Below are 15,613 nucleotides of genomic sequence, written 5' to 3' on the forward strand. Positions count from 1 at the left end.
AACAGGTGTTTAACAAGTTCTTATTGAAGTGAATTTAATTTGTCACATAGCACATAAGACAGGCTTCCCTCATATCCACGCAATTAGTCTTTTTTTTAAACATTTAAAAATTTAAATTTAAATTTAAATTAAAAAATTTAAAATTTTGAGTTCCAAATTCTATCCCTCCCTCTCTCTCCTACCCTATCCGAGATGGTAAGCAATCAGATATAGGTTAAATGTGCAATTATGTAACACATTTCCATATTAGTCATTTTGTACAAGAAGGCTTGAAAAAAAATTTTTTTAAAAATGAAAGAGTGAAAAACAGCATGCTTCAGTTTGCATTCAAACAAAATCAGTTCTTTCTCTGGAGGCAGATAGTATGCTTGATCAATAGTCTTTTGGGATTGTCTTGGATCATTCTATTGCTGAGAATAGCTAAGGCATTCACAGTTCTTCATTGAATAATATTGCTGTTATTGTGTATAATGTTCTCTTGGTTCTGTTCACTTCACTATGCGTTGGTTCATGTAAGTCTTTCCAAGTTTTTCTGAAATCATACTGCTTGTCATTTCTTATAGCACAATAATATTCCACTACAATCAGATACCGCAGCTTGTCTAGCCATTTCCCAATTGACGAGCACCCCTTTGATTTCTAATTCTTAGCCACCACAAAAAGAGCTGTTACAAATAGTTTTGTACAAATAGGTCTTTTTCCATTTTTTTATGTCTTTGGGATATAGACCTAGTAGTGGTATTGCTGGATCATAGGGTATGTGCAGTTTTATAGTCCTTTGGGCACAGCTCCAAATTGATCTCCAGAATGGTTGGATCAGTTCACGTTGCATTAGTGTCCCAGTTTCCCCCCAACATCTAACATTTTCCTTTTCTGTTGTATTATCCAGTCTGATAGGTGTGAGGTGGTATCTCAGAGTCCATAAAATGAGTCTTGATCAGAAGCAAGGCACACTAAATTCACAACGTTAGGGAGGTAAGTATTAAACACCAAATACTTTAGGAACAAAATAGATGTCCTTTATGGAGTCATTGGAATTCCTAATTCCCAGTATCACTGCACTAAGCAAAAGCCCTCAGTATGTTGGGGAAAGTGGAAAGTGATGGCAATGTCAAGATAACCAGAAAGGAGCAGGCAATCTCTTTGGGTAATATCGATATCCAGATGGCAAAGTATAAAAAGATATGGTATTGGAGGTAGGCTGGTGGATGGGGAGGGGAGGCTGGTGGTGTTTATGTTCCTGAAGTGGGCTAGTTCTGTACCTTAGACACAATTTGGCAGGATTAGCATTGGACTGCTTCAGAACCGTGGATAGCTCCAAATGTATAGTTCAGTTGTTTCAGTTATATTTGACTCTCCATAATCACTTTTGGAGTTTACCCAGGCTCAATAACATCTGGGTTACAGGCTTTAAGTGTTACAGAAACAATGTATGCACATACTGATGTAAAAGAAGGACATTATTTGATCTGTTGTATCTGTAGAATAGCAAGGTATATTATGATGTTTTACTGTAATTGTTTTCTAGGGAAGAAAGAAGAACGAGGGGAAAAAAACTGTTAAGGCAAGGATATGTTCTCACAAGCTAGGGATTTAAATTGAACATGAGGTCATTATCTTTTTTAAATGCATGCTATAAATCTTTTTAGCAGTCAGAGGAAAGCTATTGAGGAAACAGCATTGATAGCAATGGATAGGGCCTACTTTAGCAGCATAATATTTTGCATATCATCACCTGAAGGGACTTAATTTGCCAAGGTTGTCCACCCTGATAGACAAGTTTAAGCTTTCAATTAGAGTTCTGTGGGTCACTCAAATTAAAAATAGCTTTGAAATTGTTTAAGGTATGTTTAAATTTATACAAGAAACTATAATATTATGGTTCTATGCCCTCATTTAGAAAAAAATTAATAATACATGTTTAGAATAGTCCATTCTGAATGCTTTATGTCAGGGGTTCTTAACCTGGGATCTGCAAACTTGCTTTAAAAAAATACAATTATATTTCAATATAATTTGGTTCTTTGGTAATCCTATGTATTTTATTTTATACATTTCAAAATATTGTTCTGAGAAGGGATTTATAGGCTTTACAAGACTACCAAAGGGGTCCACAACACAAAAAGGTCAAGAATCTCTGCTTTAAAACACTTTTATATATTAAGCTTCTAGGAATTTTATAAAGAACCAGCAGTTCGGTATGTTTGTAAGCATGAAGAGAAAAGACTAGGAAACAAACACTCTGCAAGCAAGAGGGAAGGAGAGTCAGATTACCCCTAGAGAACATTCAGCTTACAAGGATATCTGAACATTTCCCTCTTTCAGAAAGAGGTAATAACGGGGAGGATTGACCTGCCACCCCTGGAAATTCAACCTAGAATTCTGGCATTTTGCCAGAATGTAATTTTTACATTCTCCTACATAGTCTGACATTAGCTCTAGTATCTTTTGTCTTCCCATTAAAACTTTGTCCAAGGCTACCTATAAAGATGAAGCTTATCTATCCCTTAGCGTCATAGAGTAAGTCTAGCCATTCCCATATTGGAGCATCCTCCAATGTCTCATAATGGCATGGAGAAGGTCCTGGAATCTTGGAGGCTACATCATTCGAATCTAAGTTCTGGTAACATTTACCAAACTTGTAAAGCTTTGAGGATGGTACTTCGTGTTTACCACTTAAAGACCCCAGCTAAGTTCAGGGAGGCTCATTTTCAGGTTGAACACAGTAATAAGTCACAAAGGAGGTTTGATTTGCATTGTGGAAAGGGATACCCCATTAATGAAACCACAAATCCTAGAAATAGGAGTGTAAATCCATTACTCTTAAACCTATATAAAGGAAAAGTATCCAGTCCATTTGTTAGAACTATGATTTGTTGTTTTCTTCTTCCAAGTTATAGCAATCATTTGGAGTTGTGAACTAACTGGGTAATGAGAGTGGCCGATATTTGGTACGTATGTGTCAATATATGAAAACAAGAGATAGTATAGTATAGTAGAAAGGGCACTGGACTTGAAATCAAGACAGATATGAGTACAAATCCCACCTCTGACATTTTTAGTTAAGTTAGTGAACCTCGCTAAGTCTCAGTTTCCTCCTCTATAAAATGGAGGATAATAATAGCTATAGGGCAGATATGTGGCATAGTAGATAGAGTACTAGGCCTGAAGTCAGGAAGACCTGAGTTTAAATCTGACTTCAGACACTTACTAGCTGTGTGACCCTGGGCAAGTCACTTAACCCTATTTGCCTCCATTTCCTCATCTGTAAAATGAGCTGCAGAAGGAAATGGCAAACACTCCAATATCTTTGCCAAGAAAACCAAAAAAAGAGGTCATAAAGAGTAAGACATGACTGAAAATGATTGAACAACAAATAGCTATAGTACTCACTTCACAGACTTGCTGTGAGGATCAAATAAGATCCACAAAAACTCTAGCGAATCGGTGCTCTTATCAATGTGGATGCTCCCTCCAGTGATGAAGGCTGCAATAATAAAAGTCTGCCCACCTCATGTAATTCTTTTCTACATTCTCTCTTAAGTTCATTGCAGTAAGTCCACCCAACATACTGAGAAGCTTCCTTGTTTTCTCTTGAATCTGCAGGGATAGCAGTGGAGCATGTAGACAGCCCATTGGGTAGCCTTTACTGTTGCTACATGAGTAGTCCATAATTTTTTTCAACACCCTTTCCTCCAGTTCTTCATGGTTTCTTATTAGTGACATATTGCACCCTATTCATGCCCATCATCTCTATTATTATCTGATTGGTACTCATTTTTAATTCTTCTGAAATTGTAGTGTTCTGTGACTTTCAGTCATGTAACACCACTAGTAACTTTTGATAAAGATGAAGACTGGACTTGTGACTTCATTGATATAGGAACTCCCAAGTGAGGAAATTCCCTTCACCAATGTAGGATGACACCTTCTCTACAACTTCTAATTTTTAGACAGTTGTCTGGATCACCCAGAGACTAAATGACTTGCTGAGGGTCAAAAGCCAGCATGTGTCAAAGGTGGGTCATGAACCCAGGTCTGCCTGGCTTCCAGGTTAGATCTTTGTCTATAACTTCACCCTCTCTCTCGATCTTTTGATATGGTAAGGCAAAATGCTGCCTTGAAGTCTCCCTTCCCACAAAGTATTTCCCATGCATGTATCAAACATAGGTAAAATTCTCTGCAAACCTTAAACATTGAAAGAATGTCTGCTGTTATTATTATGAGGTCCATTATTTAAGGAGAGAATTTTTTAGGAAAAACAACATGTGTAGAGTCTCTTAAAAGTGTGGTGAAATACATACATCTTTAAAATTGATGTTAAAATCCTGAAAAATATCACTCAAATAATTAGTCATTCTTTTCTATACTCTTTTCAACATACAAATGTGCATGAAAGAGCAAAAGTGAGAACTATAGGAACATCATAAACAGCATCATTTCCATAAAAGCTCTAAATGATACTGCTGTAGTTCCAAAAAATTGAACTCTGCTTTCTCTAGCTACCTTCTCACAATAGAGTTTAAGGCAAGTCAACACATAGAGAACTCTTGAAGTTCACTTAAGTCTAATGTTTTCCTTTGAACACAGTTTCACCTAAAATCTTTCATATCTTCCTACAATTTAACAAATTTAGGATTATTAAATGGGAATAATGTTATGCAATTTGTCATCAGGGAAAAATAAAAGAACGAAATATGAGGAAGTCAAAGAGACCTGAGAAGACTCATATGAACTGATGCAGAATAAAGAAAAAAGAACCAAGAAAACTATATACATAATAAATATGGCATAAAAGAAAACAATAAATGACATCAGAATACAAATTAATGTAAAGATCAATCTTATTGCACAAGATCAAAAATGAAACATACTTCCTTCTTCTCTGTAGAGATATGGTACACCACATCTATAGAATGCTAAATACACTGCCAGAGTGTTTGATGTGTCCATTTATTTTTCTTAACTCTTCTTCTTTGTTACAAGGGATTGCTTTCCAAATTCGGGGGAAAGCCTTGGGAAACAGCAGTTATATTTAAAAGTATCAATAAAACATTAAAAATAAAAGCATGGCTATCATATGGCACTGAATAGTGCTATTCAGCTAAATATACAGTTAGAAAATTATAAATTCCACAATACAAACTGATCTTAGAAAGCCTGGAAGGCCTTTTCCCTTTGTGTAGACACTAGAATACAAGCATCTTTCTCACTCTCTTCACCTTGAAATCTTTGTTTTCCTCTTCCATATTATCTACTTGCCCCTGCTTGAAGCAAAAATTTGATCTTGATGAATCACTCAGTCATATGATCCAAGACCAGGCAATTTTTTTTCTGTACTCATGTTCACAGTCCAGGAAGGAAAACAGTCTCAAGAAGCCACTTAGTATTTAGCTAACTGAGCAAATCACTTAGTTTCTCTGGTCCTCAGTTCTCTCATCTATAAAATAAAGAGATTGGGTGAGATGGACTCTCTAGTCCCTTCTAGCTCTAAATCTAAGATCCTGTAATTTGAAGTTACAGGGAAGCAATTTTGACTAAGACAAGGAGGAGTTTCCTAGCAATTAGAGCAATGTTAAAAATTGGGAACTCACTATTTCCCAAGGCAACCTGCTCCATCTCCAGGGGTGTTCAAGGTAGATGGTCATAAGTGGGAGAGGTTATTTATAGAAGGAATTCCTCATTTAGGTGGGGGTGGACTAGATGACCCCCTAAGTTCTCTTCCAAATCAAGATTCTGCAATTGGAAGAATTTCATACCAGAGTATAGATAAAATTAGGGGAAAAAAATCTGGCCTATCATTTAACAACAACAACAACAACAAAAGCCTAAAACCTTAAGTCATATGATCCTATAAACATTAAATCTGTTATAAGAACTGGGCCCTTAACGGCTAATCCACCTGTCACAATTATGCAAGATATGCGATAATTTCCAAAGGGCCATAATATAATATTCTTTGAGGTGCCTCCATCGCCAATTTTTTTCTAGTGTCATTGAACAGGGACATACCAGGACCTTTCTACTACTAAATCATCACCACCACTTCTAGCCTGAATCATTTGAAGTTGGTACTAAGAAGACATGAGCACAATGCCTTTGTAAATTATAAACAACAATCATCAGAAATTTTAGGGCCACTGAGTTATATTTCATCCGCTATTTTCATATTCATGTAACTTGAATGCAATGTAGCTTGACAAAAATATAATTTTATATTACTGTTATTTGGATGTCTTACAAATGGCATTTGCAAAGATAAATGCCAGAAGTGGGATTTATTTTTATTATTATGCTTTTATTACTATAGTGTAAATGACCATTGTAAATTAATGGTATGTCATGCCATCAGCATAAGCAAGGCATTCTCAAAATAAGCAAACACTTCTCAATTTCCTTCCATATAATTGAATTTGCATAGTGGGACTTCTTTAAAATCATTGTAATGGTTTGAAAAGAAGATACTTACTTTCCTCTTCCAATAGCTCATTGGTTTCTTATGCTCTAGTTGAAGAAAAATGGGGCTTTACAAATCCCCGTGATGAATTATGCACATGGGAATAAACAACAATCTAGAAAGAAAGCCTTTAGAAGATTAAAATGATGAAACTAATTGTGATCACAAATTATGTCATGAAGAACATGACAAATGTCTTGGGCAATTATCCCTACCTGCTTTATTTGTGGAAAATTCAAGCAGACTACTAGGCACATTCTCTGGAAAACATGAGGGCTGAATTAATGTTTTCTTTCCTATTAGCACAAGGCCAGAGGACCTTCACTGCAGAAAGGACTAGAAGCATAGATGAATACAAAAACAAAAAGGACTGGGTCAAAGAATAGGCTAAAAAAATTAGGCAAGAAATAGCACGTTTTACTATTTTGCTGCAGTCAAACAAACAGAAAGTTCTCCAGATAAGAGGAGCTAAATTGCTAACTGCCTATATGCAATTACAACCCAGGCAATCCAATAAAATAGTAGTCACAACTTGATACTTTGCCACTGGGAAACCTTGAGAGAGTGTTCACCTGTAGATATGGTTTACAGAACCAGAGATTAGACAGAGTCTCAGCATACTAGTTTCAATAAAGAATATCTCAGCTTCTGTCTTTATGTAGAGAGATACAAAAATAATAGATGTAAAGGTGATACTTCTAAAAATCATATGGAAAATAAATACATATCACATATCATAGCAGTAACAGCATGTTGGAGTGGGAATGATGGGATGGATTCAGGTAAGGGCGGGGATGGGGGGTAGAGAGAAAAACAAAGCAACAGGCTAAGGCAAAGATAAGGCAAAAAGAAAGGCAGAAGAAAAGGATGGAGATGAATTTGTTGGTTAATTACCAACCTTCTTCTCTTCCCTCCAAGCTGGACAGTTCCCCAGACATTCCAGCTGAGCTGGGCACACAGGTGTGTGTTATTAATTAATTAGTTTCTAATTCTAGGGTACTTCTGAAAACTATGCCAAAGGGAAGTTTTTCTCTGAATGGTGGGTTTTTTTATGTTGCTGTATTAAAGGGAGGTGCATGTGAATGCAGCAAAACAGATTCTCATTACTGCCTCATATTTGGTTTAATCTTTTTCTGAAAGAAATGAGAACATTTTCAGCAAACAAATAGGAAATCTGCTCTGAGATGTATTGTGACCTTTTGAATTAGGAAGAAAGGTTAGTGGACAGGAATAGTGTTATTGATTAAGTTGATGATTATGCAAAACGTGTTCTTTTTCATGCTTCCATTTAGGGGCAGTAAATAGGATGTTCTTAGACAGATACTTTATTTGATTTGACTTTATTTGGGCCTATACAGTCTCTCAATGCCAGCCTTGCCTCCTTAAGTCCCTGAGAGCAGAACAGGAGGTGTTACTTCTCTCTTCAACCACTCCTGTGTCTGTCATGGAAGTCTAATTATAGGCGCAATATGCAAATATAAATCTATTGGATAAGTTACCATGTTTTAACAGCTTATTCTAATAAAGGAAATTAAATTTAAAAAATTCTCAGCAGCCTGGAACCCATATATGATGGCTGGTATCATCTATGTAGTAGACAGCTCTGCAGCCACCAAAGCTGAAATCAAACCTTTCTCTTTTGACAGACAGGATGACTCCCCCAGCTTATGAGGATGATTTTTACCTTGGCTGACTGCATGATGAAGGAACTCTACTTCCAGGTAATTCATTAATAAAGATATCATGTATTATGACATATATAATATTTATACATGCTTGTGTAATACGTATTTTAATATATATCTTACATTTGAATAATAATAGAAGCACAATATGGCACAATTGATGGCAAGTTGGTTCTAGAGTCAGGTGGAGCTGGATTTGAATCTTGCTTCCATCCCAAACTGACTGAGCAGCCCTAGATAAGACTCTTGATCTCATCAGTGCTCCAGGAATCTCCCTACAACTGTGTGTTACAGAGCTGGCACCAATATGCATGAGATCGAGTGGTTTCTGCATTAGATGTTCCCTTACCAATGTAATAACAGTTCTTGACCAAAATCATTATCATCACCTTTGTTAGCATCACTATCATCATCATCAATCTTATTCTTAAGCAGTTCAGACTAATTGATTGATGAAGCCTTTGCAAGGAAATGTATAACATAACACTGCAATTGGCAAAAAAAAAAATATGTAAATATGTAGCACCTACTAAGTCTCTACGTGAGCAGGAAGTTGATAACTCCCTCAACATTTTGCAGCAGATGCACATGGGCTTGTCCTGGCATCTTTTACCCAGTCCAAACGCTGCCACAGAGAATGCAAATGAGGGAGACTGAGTTGAAAAGAAAAGAACCCTAGCTCGCTCAGAAACTTATTGGAGAGGCAGCTAAGTGACACAGTGGATACAGCACTGTCCCTGGAGTCAGGAGGACCCAAGTTCAAATCCAGCCTCAGACCAGATACTTGACACTTACTAGCTGTGTGACCCTGGGCAAGTCACTTAACCCCAATTGCAAAAAAAAAAAAAAAGAAGAAGAGGAAGAAGAAGAAGAAGAAGAAGAAGAAGAAGAAGAAGACGCTTATTGGATACTGACTGAAAATAACCATTCTTTACATTGGCCAAAATCTGAAAAGGGCACACTCTTTAGAAGGTGCAAATGAGCCTCTATAGAGCCTGAAAGGGATGTACTTTAAATCTCACTGTTTCTGTAACTTGCTCTTAGAAACTTTATTTTTAAAATTTATTTTATTTTTAATTTATGGAATAAAATAAGCATTTCCATAACATAGTATAATAAAAAATGGCTCATGAAAATGCAAATCTATTATGTATAACTTGCTATTCCTTTTAAATATTTAATAAAGTTATGTAAATTTCTTCTTTTTCTTTTTTTTCTTCCCTCTCCACCCTGCCCTGGAGATGGCTACCACTAGACACAAATATGTATGGATGTATGGATGTAAAATCATTCTATACATACTTCTATTTATTAGTTCTTTCTCTGGATGCAGATACAGGCTTCCTTCATATGCCCTTTGTAGTCAATTTAGGTATTTATAATAGTCAAAATTACTTATTTGCTCAAAGTTTAAATGCAATTATTCTATATCAGAAAGGGACAAACCTTTACAACTCAATATTTATATTGCCTACCCCTTATATCCTTGAATTTCATCAAGTAAGTTGGGGGTAGGTGGGGATTCAATTGATTAGGAATCCCCTGATCAACCCCGCTCCAACACACACACACACACACACACACCCCAAAAAAAACACAATCAAGTGGCCAGAATTATACATGTCAGAGGCTCACCTATAAACTAACAAATGACAACTCCCCACATTCCAAATACAAACCCCCAAATATCCTTGAGAATTCAAGAAATAAACTGTGTGCTGGAACTAGAACAGCATTGCAGATAAAACTATCTGCAACCACACAACCACTTGGCTATAACATTGATCAACCGAGATAACAGAGGTGAAGCACTTTGCAAACCTTAAGTTGCTTTATAATTGCTAGGTATTACTATTAAAACCTCTGTGGGGCCAAGGAGTTCATATAGTTATTTGCCCATCATCCTTTCTACTATTGAATTTGTCTCAAAGAAGCCTTCAGTGATTCAACAGAATATAAGCCTATAACCTAATACTTTTAATCAATTACTAAAAAAAAAAAAACCACACACACACACATTTTATCTACTTGCCCCGTAGTTCACTGCACACTAACCATAAAAGAAAAACAGCAAAATTGTGAAATGTCACAAGATCATTTCTATCTGAGCTCCATCAAACACAAATATGAGAGAATTAAATAATAACAATCCTTGGCATTTATAGAACACGTTGATGTTTACAAAGCCCTTTACACACATTTTCTCATTTTTGCCTCTACAAAAACAGATGAAGTAGTTAGTGCAAGTCTTATTATCCTCCTTTTACAAATGAGTGAGATGAAGCCAAGAGAAGTTAAGTGACTTGTCCATTGCCACAAAGTAGCAAGTATTAGAGCCGATATTTGAACCCAGACCTCCCTGACTCCAGATCTAGCATTTCCTCCACTATATCACATAATGGGCTATATTGGGAAGCAATTCCTGATGAAATACATAGAAATATTAAGGTCCACTGAACACCATTAAAATAATTGTTTCTAATTTCAAATAAGTGGGAAAACAATCTCAACCAAAGCAGAAACTAGCACAATTGACTCTAACTTCTTTTTTAAAATTTATTATTATTATTTAATTTATTTTCTTTTCCTCCTACTTCACACCCCTCACCTCCACCCCACTGGAAAAGAAAGAGAGAAACAAAACCCTTGTTTAAAAAAATACAATCAAGCGAACAAATTCCTACTTTGGCCATGTGTAAAAACATACAATGTCCCAAAAATCTAAGTGTTGCTTAGATCTTTAATAACTTAAAACTTCACCAAGACTTTGGGGATATCTTGTATGTCTTATTCTGCTTCTTGAACCCATCATCTCTCCATCAGGATGTGGGTAGCATACATCATCATCAATCCTCTGGAATTATGGTTAGAGTGATCATCACTAGTTCGATGATATTAAAGAGACAGCGGCAATTGATATTGGATACACTACACTGGAATATGGGCTTAAAGAGAACCTCACAGCCCCTCAGGAGTATTCCTGGAACTCAAGACAGAGTATAGTAAGTTCCCTTGCTCTATGAACCCAACCTACCCGTGGAGTTGTGTATGGGAGAGAGAGGCCAGAACCTCTATTGAATAGCAGCTGGTGCTGGTAGGGAGGGTACTAGTAGCTAAATAAAAGGAAAGACTTCATTTAGGTTCTCAAAGTGGGTGATACCACCCCCTAGGGGTGCTAGAATGATGGCCTCAGGTGCAATTGGGGGGCATTGAATAAAAATAAGAGGATGGTGTAAGCATAAGGAAAGAAGATAAGTTTGAAAAATTATATATTTCATCTGTGGTATAACAGAATTAAAGTCATAGTGATTACATTATTTTCCAAATAAATACACAAAATGCAAGTTATAACCAACCAGTGGTCAAGTCCACTGACAGGTCTTAACAAGCAAGTGTTGGCAGGAAAGTGTGTCATGCATTGTCGGGAAGTCCAGCATGCATCGGCAGGAATATGTGCCTATTTATACTACGATACTACATGGTTACATATGTAATATTGCATCATCAAAGTTTCAATGCAGAAAAAAATCACAAATTTACAATAAATGATTAAGCTTAAGATGCATCTTTTTTTAAAAAATATTTTACATTTTTCTTGAAATGACAAATTTTTTTAAAACCATTAAAGGGTTAAAGAAAGTCGATTTCCAGGGAGGCATTGAGTAATTTTTCTAAAAGAAGGCAATAGGCCAAATGAGCTTGGAAACCTCTGATAGAAGATAGTGGTTAAATTAAGTCTTGAGGAAACCAGGAAACCCAAGAGGCAGAGATGGGAAAAGAAGCGCATTCTAGAGATGAGGGACAGTCATGGGCAGAGCAGTAATTGGGACAATATGGCTAGACAAAAGGTGTCAAACACATGGCTGACCAGGTGCCAGCAAAATTCTTAAGTACGGCCAAATCAAATTAAAATATAATTGGGGGGGTGGGGAGGCAGCTAGGTGGTACCGGGTCTGGAGTCAGGAGTACCTGAGTTCAAATACAGCCTCAGATACTTACCAGCTGTGTGATCCTGGGCAAGTCACTTAACTTTATTGCCTCCCACCCCCCACCCTTCCAAAAATGTAATTGAGAAATGTTTAACAAAATAATTTAAAATACAATAGAACATAGATAATATTAATGTGTGGTTATCTAAATCAACATACTGCCTGCAGGGATCCTTATGTATGGTTTGGTGGCTCCCATTTCAATTTGTTTAACATTGCTGGGCTAGACTCAGTGTGCATAGAGAGGAGCAGCTAGTAAGAAAGCTGAAAAAATGAGGAGAGGCCCGATTACAAATATTTTATTTATTTAAATCTTAAATGCCAACCTTCTTAGAGAGATATTCACACAAACATACTACAGTGGTTTCTTGCTATCTTTAGGAATGTGTATATATATATATATATATTATATATATGTTTATATAATATATGTGTGTATATACATAGTAGCTTCCTGTTATCTTTAGGAATACATGTATATGTATTATATATTAGGAATATGTATTCCTAAAATATATATTAGGAATAATAATGTATTATAGACATATATATTTTATTACACATATACATATACATATATATTCCTAAAGATAACAGGTAGCCACATAATTTATGAAGCATGAGGATGACAAAGTCAGACCTGCACTTCTGGAAAATCACTTTTGGAAAATCCCATTCCACTTTTGTGGAAGATGGATTGACCCAGGGAGAGGCTTGAGTTAAGGAAACTAGATGAGAGACTATTGTAATAGTCTATGAAAACAGTCTCCAAATCTCCAAAAGAAAGTTAATGAGGGCTTGAATTAGGGCAGTGGTTGTATACACGGGGAGAAGGAGACACATGGAGAGATGATGTAGCGAGAGAAATGACAAGATTTGGCAACTGATTAAACACATAGGGTGAGAATGAGGAGTGCAGGGTGACAGGCTGAATGACTTTAAAGATAGTGTGTTCCTGACAGTAATACGAAAATTTGGAAGAGGGGGTGGGTTTGAGAAGGAAAGAAAATGAATTCTGCTTTGGGTATTTTGGTTCTGAGATGTCTATGGGTCATACAGGTAGTAAAGATGTGGGGCAGTATTCGAACTCAGTTCTTTTTTACTTCAAGCCCAAAGGTCTCTCCACTACCCCACATCATTTCTTAGGCCTCTGCTTTTCAAACAAGTTTAGGTTTGGTAAATATATGATTAGATCAAATTTTATACCTGAAATATAAAATCCAATATCCCAGAAAAGTATTGTTCTGTAAAGGAGTATTGTTCTTTCAGGGAGATAGCTGACCTTGACTAGTGACTAATATTTCAATCGGCAGGTCATAAACTTGAGCATAAATTGGAACATAAAACGATGTACTTGTAGACAGATAAGCTGAAGCATCTAAGCACTGGCTGTCTAATATCATGTTAAATAATGCATTAATCTTGCTTCCATAACTATAAGGGTTTTTGTAATGACTAACCACAAGATTCAGATTGAACAAGAGAAAAATATATTTTGATATCATAACGAGAAGTGAATTACTAAAATACTCCATGTTGTTTTATTTTTAATACTTTCAAGACTTTGTGGCTATGTGGGAAGCAGTCTCTTCTCCATTTCCTGGTTTAAGAACAGAGATTATTCTTTTATACAGAAAACATGGCATGGTATGGTTCAAACACAACGTTAGTCCTAATTTTTTTTCTCTTTCACAGCTGAAAAGTAAATAATACGAGCAAAGTGCAGAGTCTGATATCAGATGGCCATCTTTCCCAATAGACACTTGCATATACCTACATAACATACATTTGCCAAAAGTTTAGCCTTAATGATTTTCAGTCCTCTCTGCAGTATTTGTTTTCTAGAGCAAAATGTGGCCCTACAGATAGGTCCAAATTGCCAATGAGTTGCTATTTTTTTCTTAGGGAATCTCATGTAGGATGGGAAACTTCTCTTAAAAGCAGCACAAGATGGCAGAAAGTCTTCAAAAAAATCAATCCATTGAGCACAAGTTGTAGACCTAGTGGAGTACTAGAGAATGAGAGCAGTATGAAACTAGACATTCTAGGCTCTAAACCCAACTCTAGCAGCGTGACCTTCGGTGAGTCATAACTGCTTTGGACCTCATTTTTCTTTTCTGTAAAAAGAAGGACTTAGATAAGATGAGTTCTAAGGCCTGTTCCAACTGTAAATCTGCTATCCCATGATCTACAATGATCTTACGACCTTTTCTCTGATTTGTTTACAACTTAGAGAAAGAGGTGTGCATGCGCGCATACACACACACACACACACACACACACACACACACACACAGACACACACTCATGTGTATGTATCTGAGTATATATACATGGATAGAGTGTGTGTAAATGTAGGACAAAGTACATATACACATATGTATATATAATACATGTATATTACATATATGAGAACACATATAAAGTATATAAGCAATTTGAAAGATACTGAAGAAAAATAAGGACATGAGTCTACCATAATAAAACTCTATTTATTACTTGGTAAGGCTTGCCAGTATGTTCTACCCACTTCCTTGAAAAATAAGTAAGAAAATGTAAAATGTACTGAAGGGAAAGTTGAGGAAGGTGATGAGGTTTTATACTGAGTTATTAATCAATAATATTAATCACTGATACATAGAGCAATTTAAGGTTTTCCAAGCACTTTATATACCTGACCTCATTTGATCTTGCCCAAAGCCCTGTGAGGTTGGTGCTATTACCATCACCATTTTATAGATAAGGAAATTGAGACTCCAAGAGGATATGTGATTTGCTCAGGATCACACAAGTTGCAAGGGAAGGCAAACCTGAATCTCTCTAAACAGTCCAGCACTCTTTCCACTAAACCGGTATTGTGAACTAACCACTTTCATTTACAGGGTTTTGTTTCCTGCCAAAATATTTATTAGTTTCTGCAGACATTAATACTGTGTAATCTTGGCTAAGTTACAACTTTATGACTCAGTTTCTTACATTTAAATTTTCTTACCTATTTTTCAAGAAATTGGGCAGAACATATTGGCAAACCTCGCCAAGTAATTATGACAAGGAACAGGGTTTTATTATCATAGACTCATGTCTGTGGTTTTTTTTCTTTTCTTTTCTTTCTTTCTTTCTTTTTTTTTTTTTTGGTGAGACAATTGGGGTTAAGTGACTTGCCCAGGGTCACACAGCTAGTAAGTGTTATGTGTCTGAGGCCAGATTTGAACTCAGGTCCTCCTGACTCCAGGGCTGGTGCTCTATCCACTGCACCACCTAACTGCCCCTCACATCTGTATTTTTTAAAGTTTTCCACCAATCACTTCCCAAAATGTCTCCTGACCCACAGACTCACTGAACTCTCTCTTACGACAAGGAAAAAGTGATGAAATCAACTTTTTTGAATGCCCACATCTGATAGCACGTGACATTCCCCATATACACACCCCTCCCCCCAAACCTCTCTCATATCTATACCAAAAACAAGGATATGAAGCTCG

This window comes from Vombatus ursinus, unplaced genomic scaffold (assembly GCF_900497805.2).
Source record: "Vombatus ursinus unplaced genomic scaffold, bare-nosed wombat genome assembly UNPS02014799.1, whole genome shotgun sequence".
Lineage (NCBI taxonomy): Eukaryota > Metazoa > Chordata > Mammalia > Diprotodontia > Vombatidae > Vombatus > Vombatus ursinus.